Genomic DNA, 7,269 nt, shown 5'->3' on the forward strand with positions numbered 1-7,269 from the left:
TGTTTCAGACTTATGTTTCATTAAGTAGATATACCCATATCTGCTTAAGTCATCTGTGAAGGTGAGAAAATAACGATATCCACCACGAGCCTCAACATTCATCGGACCACATACATCTGTATGTATGATTTCCAACAAATCTGTTGCTCTCTCCATAGTACCGGAGAATGGTGTTTTTGTCATCTTACCCATAAGGCATGGTTCGCAAGTACCAAGTGATTCATAATCAAGTGGTTCCAAAAGTCCATCAGTATGGAGTTTCTTCATGCGCTTTACACCGATATGACCCAAACGGCAGTGCCACAAATAAGTTGCACTGTCATTATCAACTCTGCATCTTTTGGCTTCAACATTATGAATATGTGTGTCACTACTATCGAGATTTAATAAGAATAGACCACTCTTTAAGGGTGCACGACCATAAAAGATATTACTCATATAAATAGAACAACCATTATTCTCTGATTTAAATGAATAACCGTCTCGCATCAAACAAGATCAAGATATAATGTTCATGCTTAACGCTGGCACCAAATAACAATTATTTAGGTCTAATATTAATCCCGAAGGTAGATGTACAGGTAGCGTGCCGACCGCGATCACATCGACTTTGGAACCATTTCCCACACGCATCGTCACCTCGTCCTTAGCCAATCTTTGCTTAATCTGTAGTCCCTGTTTCGAGTTGCAAATGTTAGCAACAGAACCAGTATCAAATACCCAGGTGCTACTGCGAGCATTAGTAAGGTACACATCAATAACATGTATATCACATATACCTTTGTTCACCTTGCCATCCTTCTTATCCGCCAAATACTTGGGGCATTTCCGCTTCCAATGACCAGTCTGCTTGCAGTAGAAGCACTCAGTTTCAGGCTTAGGTCCAGGTTTGGGTTTCTTCTCTTGAGTAGCAACTTGCTTGCTGTTCTTTTTGAAGTTCCCCTTCTTCTTTCCTTTGCCCTTTTTCTTGAAACTAGTGGTCTTATTGACCATCAACACTTGATGCTCCTTCTTGATTTCTACCTCCGCAGCTTTCAGCATTGCGAAGTGCTCGGGAATAGTCTTATTCATCCCTTGCATATTAGAGTTCATCATGAAGCTCTTGTAGCTTGGTGGTAGTGATTGGAGAATTCTGTCAATGACACAATCATCTGGAAGATTAACTCCCAATTGAATCAAGTGATTATTATACCCAGACATTTTGAGTATATGCTCACTGACAGAACTGTTCTCCTCCATCTTGCAGCTATAGAACTTATTGGAGACTTCATATCTCTCAATCCGGGCATTTGCTTGAAATATTAACTTCAACTCCTGGAACATCTCATATGCTCCATGACGTTCAAAACATCGTTGAAGTCCCGATTCTAAGCCGTAAAGCATGGCACACTGAACTATCGAGTAGTCATCAGCTTTGCTCTGCCAGACATTCATAACATCTGGTGTTGCTCCAACAGCAGGCCTGGCACCTAGCGGTGCTTCTAGGACATAATTCTTCTGTGCAGCAATGAGGATAACCCTCAAGTTACGGACCCAGTCCGTGTAATTGCTACCATCATCTTTCAACATTGCTTTCTCAAGGAACGCATTAAAATTCAACGGAACAACAGCACGGGCCATCTATCTACAATCAAAACATAAACAAGCAAGATACTATCAAGTACTAAGTTCATGATAAATTTAGGTTCAATTAATCATATTACTAAAGAACTCCCACTTAGATAGACATCCCTCTAATCCTCTAAGTGATTACGTGATCCAAATCAACTAAACCATGTCCGATCATCACGTGAGATGGAGTAGTTTCACTGGTGAACATCACTATGTTGATCATATCTACTATATGATTCACGCTCGACCTTTTGGTCTCCGTGTTCCGAGGCCATATCTGTATATGCTTGGCTCGTCAAGTATAACCTGAGTATTCCGCGTGTGCAACTGTTTTCCACCCGTTGTATTTGAACGTAGAGCCTATCACACCCGATCATCACGTGGTGTCTCAGCACGAAGAACTTTCACAACGGTGCATACTCAGGGAGAACACTTCTTGATAATTAGTGAGAGATCATCTTAAAATGCTACCCTCAATCAAAGAAAGATAAGATGCATAAAAGATAAACATCACATGCAATCAATATAAGTGATATGATATAGCCATCATCATCTTGTGCTTGTGATCTTCATCATCGAAGCACCATCGTGATCACCATCGTCACCGGCGCGACACCTTGATCACCATCGTAGCATCGTTGTCGTCTCGCCAATCTTATGCTTCCACGACTATCGCTACCGCTTAGTGATAAAGTAAAGCATTACAGCGCAATTGCATTGCATACAATAAAGCGACAACCATATGGCTCCTGGCAGTTGTCGGTAACTTGGTTACAAAACATGATCATCTCATACAATAAAATTTAGCATCATGTCTTGACCATATCACATCACAACATGCCCTACAAAAACAAGTTAGACATCCTCTACTTTGTTGTTGCAAGTTTTACGTGGCTGCTACGGGCTTAAGCAAGAACCAATCTTACCTACGCATCAAAACCACAATGATAGTTTGTCAAGTTGGTGCTGTTTTAACCTTCGCAAGGACCGGGCGTAGCCACACTCGGTTCAACTAAAGTTGGAGAAACTGACACCCGCTAGCCACCTTTGTGCAAAGCACGTCGGCAGAACCGGTCTTGCGTAAGTGTACGCGTAATGTCGGTCCGGGCCGCTTCGTCCAACAATACCGCCAAACCAAAGTATGACATGCTGGTAAGCAGTATGACTTATATCACCCACAACTCACTTGTGTTCTACTCGTGCATATAACATCAACACATAAAACCTGGCTCGGATGCCACTGTTGGGGAACGTAGTAATTTCAAAAAATTGCTTACACACACGCAAGATCATGGTGATGCATAGCAACGAGAGGGGAGAGTGTGGTCTACGTACCTTGTAGACCGACAGCGGAAGCGTTAGCACAATGCGGTTGATGTAGTCGTACATTTTCACGGCCCGACCGATCAAGCACCGAAACTACGGCACCTCCGAGTTTTAGCACTCGTTCAGCTCGATGACGATCCCCGGACTCCGATTCAGCAAAGTGTCGGGGAAGAGTTCCGTCAGCACGACGGCGTGGTGACGATCTTGATGTTTTACCGTCGCAGGGCTTCGCCTATGCACTGCTACAATATTATAGAGGATTATGGTGGAAGGGGGCACCGCACACGGCTAAGAAAACGATCACGTGGATCAACTTGTGTGTGTAGGGGTGCCCCCTGCCCCCGTATATAAAGGAGGAAGGGGAGGAGGCCGGCCGGCTCTATAGGCGTGCCTAGGAGGAGTCCTCCTCCTAGTAGAAGTAGGACTCCTACTAGGAGGGGGAAGGAAGTGGGGAAGGAGAAGGAAAGGGGGGCGCCGCCCCCCCTCTCCTAGTCCAATTCAGACCAGGGGGAGGAGGCGCGCGGCCCACCCTGGCTGCCCTTCTCTTTCTCCACTAAGGCCCATATGGCCCATTACTTCTCCCCGGGGGGGGGGGGGTCCGGTAACCCTCCGGTACTCCGGTTTTCTCCGAAATCACCCGGAACACTTCCGGTGTCCGAATATAGCCGTCCAATATATCAATCTTTATGTCTCGACCATTTCAAGACTCCTCGTTATGTCCGTGATCACATCCGGGACTCCGAACTAACTTCGGTACATCAAAACTCATAAACTCATAATATAACTGTCATCGAAACCTTAAGCGTGCGGACCCTACGGGTTCGAGAACAATGTAGACATGACCGAGACATGTCTCCGGTCAATAACCAATAGCGGAACCTGGATGCTCATATTGGCTCCTACATATTCTACGAAGATCTTTATCGGTCAGACCGCATAACAACATACGTTGTTCCCTTTGTCATCGGTATGTTACTTGCCCGAGATTCGATCGTCGGTATCTCAATACCTAGTTCAATCTCGTTACTGGCAAGTCTCTTTACTCGTTTCGTAATACATCATCTTGCAACCAACTCATTAGTTGCAATGCTTGCAAGGCTTATGTGATGTGCATTACCGAGAGGGCCCAGAGATACCTCTCCGACAATCGGAGTGACAAATCCTAATCTCGAAATACGCCAACCCAACATTTACCTTTGGAGACACCTGTAGAGCTCCTTTATAATCACCCAGTTACGTTGTGACGTTTGGTAGCACACAAAGTGTTCCTCCGGCAAACAGGAGTTGCATAATCTCATAGTCATAGGAACATGTATAAGTCATGAAGAAAGCAATAGCAACATACTAAATGATCGGGTGCTAAGCTAATAGAATGGGTCATGTGAATCACATTATTCTTCTAATAATGTGATCCCGTTAATCAAATGACAACACATCTCTATGGTTAGGAAACATAACCATCCTTGATTAATGAGCTAGTCAAGTAGAGGCATACTAGTGACGTTTGGTTTGTCAATGTATTCACACAAGTATTATGTTTCCGGATAATATAATTCTAGCATGAATAATAAACATTTATCATGATATAAGGAAATAAAGTAATAACATTATTATTGCCTCTAGGGCATATTTCCTTCAATCGGAACAGATCAACTGTCGGGCCCCTCTGCCCGGAGAGCCTGCGGACGCTCTCCTAACGGAGGTGCAGACTCCGGCTCCTTATGAGGTGCCGGAGAAGACCAAGAAGAAGGCCAAGGAAACCCGAAAGAGTTCCCGGCGCCAGGTGGTATCGGACTCATCGTCCGATAACACCGAGACGCATTCCTCCGGTGAAAACGAGGAGAAGGAAGATGAGGATTCTCCCCCTCCAGCTGGGGAAGACAAGAAAACGAAGGCCGCCCCAACTGGGGAGGACGAAGGGTCCAAGAAGGGAAGGACTCTCCTTCCGGACTGCTCCACCACCGCCGCCGGTGGCGAAGACGAGTGGCTGCTCAGGGCCAAGTCCCTGACGAAGTCGTAAGTATTCAGATGCCAGAGTAACTCATAGCATACCTTTTTCGCACTGCTTCTCCTAACATCGAATATGATTATGTAGTCCGCCTGTCGGTGTCAAAACCGGCGGATCTCGGGTAGGGGGTCCCGAACTGTGCGTCAAGGCCGGATGGTAACAGGAGACAAGGGACACGATGTTTTACCCAGGTTTGGGCCCTCTTGATGGAGGTAAAACCCTACGCCCTGCTTGATTAATATTGATGATATGGGTAGTACAAGAGTAGATCTACCACGAGATCAAGGAGGCTAAACCCTACAAGCTAGCCTATGGTATGATTGTTGTGTATGGAGTTGATTGCCTACGGACTACAACCCTCCGGTTTATATAGACACCAGATAGGGTGAGGGTTACACAGAGTCGGTTACAATGGTAGGAGATCTTGAATATCCGCATCGCCAAGCTTGCCTTCCACGCCAAGGAAAGTCCCATCCGGACACGGGACGAAGTCTTCAATCTTGTATCTTCATAGTCCAGGAGTCCGGCTGAAGGTATAGTCCGGCTACCCGAACACCCCCTAATCCAGGACTCCCTCAGTAGCCCCTAAACCAGGCTTCAATGACGACGAGTCTGGCGCGCAAATTGTCTTCAGCATTGCAAGACGGGTTCCTCCTCCAAGTCCTTCGTAGAAGATTGTAAACACCAAGAGTAGTGTCCGGCTCTGCAAAATAAGTTTCCACATATTGCCATAGAGAGAATAATATTGACACAAATCAAATGTGCCGACGTATTCCGCAGTGCGTCATCACACTACGGCCAAGTCCTTTACTCGAATCGTTTTTACTTTTCCACCTCAGCATGTTTTGCGAGGTGGTTTCCTTAGCACGTCTTGTCAAAGTAGAGATCGTGTACCCCTTTTACGGGATTCTCATCAATACAGACGTGGGTAACCCAACCGCGCCATTTGTCACGGCGCTTGGGAGACTAGCGAGTTTTACTAGGCTGGTGGGGACGCACAACCGCATCCGCCCATATAAGGGGATAAGGATCCACCTTTTTACCTACGCCTTCTTCCTCCTTTGCCTATCCATCTCCTGCGCACTCGAGCTCCAGCGCCCAAGCCCGCACTTCCCACCTCAACCTTCTCCAGCAATGTCCGGAGCGGGAGGCAAGTGGATGGTCTCCTTCGTCACGGAGGGCCATGTCAAAAAGCTAAGGAAGGCCGGATACTTGTCCAAAGACATCGCACACCGGCTTCCCGAGGAGGGGCAGCTTCTCCCCACCCCAAGGCCCCATAAGAGGGTAGTATTTCTCCCCCACTTCCTCCGCGGACTGGGTTTTCCACTCCACCCATTTGTCCGGGGGCTCATGTTCTACTACGGCCTGGATTTCCACGATCTGGTCCCGAACTTCATCCTCAACATCTTGGCGTTTATCATCGTGTGCGAGGCTTTCCTCCGCATCCGCCCCCATTTCGGCCTCTGGCTCAAGACCTTCAACGTCAAGCCCAAGGTGGTGCGCGGCAGCCAGGCGAAGTGCGGAGGCGCCATGGCGGGCAAAATGGCCAACGTCCTATGGCTCGAGGGCTCCTTCGTGGAGACCCTAAAGGGGTGGTAATCATGGTGGTTTTACATCACCGAGCTGCGCGATCCGAAATGGATCGCAACCCCCGAGTTCCGATCCGGACCCCCCACGCGGCTTATGTCCTAGAAAGAGACGGGCCTGTCGTGGGGCGACGAAAAAGAGGTGACCGGACTGCAGACATGCATCCAGTCCCTGGTGAGCAAGCCGATCAAGCTCGTCAATGTAGTCCAGGTTATGCTCGTCCGCCGGATCCTCCCGTGTCAACAACAGGACTTTAATCTGTGGGAATTCGACCCGGCGCAGCACCAAACCCTTAACAGGCTCTTCGACATGACGTATGAAGACGTCTGGAAGGTGCTAACCAAAGGCGCCGAGATCCCACATCCGCCTCTGAGGACCGCAGATACAGCTTGCAGCGTCACGCTAGCGAGGTAAGCTATTTTCACCTTTTACAGGATGTTAAGTTTTTTCATAGTTTGACTCTATGCGGGATCTAAACTCCCTTTCCTTTGACAGGCTTGGCGGGCGAAGTCCGGATCGATTAACTGTCCGGCTCCCTTGCCCGAAGACCCAGCCCCTGCTCTCCTAGTGAAGCTGCTGGTTCCGGCGCCTTATGTGGTGCCGGAGAAGAAGGCCAAGAAGAAGAAGGCCACGGGGACTCGAAAGAGTGCACGTAATGTGGTGGTGTCGGACTCGTCATCTGACGAGTCCGAGACACCCTCCTCCCGCGAAAACGAGGAGGAGGAAGAAGAAAACTC

The sequence above is a fragment of the Triticum dicoccoides genome, chromosome 2A (genome assembly GCF_002162155.2).
Source record: "Triticum dicoccoides isolate Atlit2015 ecotype Zavitan chromosome 2A, WEW_v2.0, whole genome shotgun sequence".
NCBI lineage: Eukaryota > Viridiplantae > Streptophyta > Magnoliopsida > Poales > Poaceae > Triticum > Triticum dicoccoides.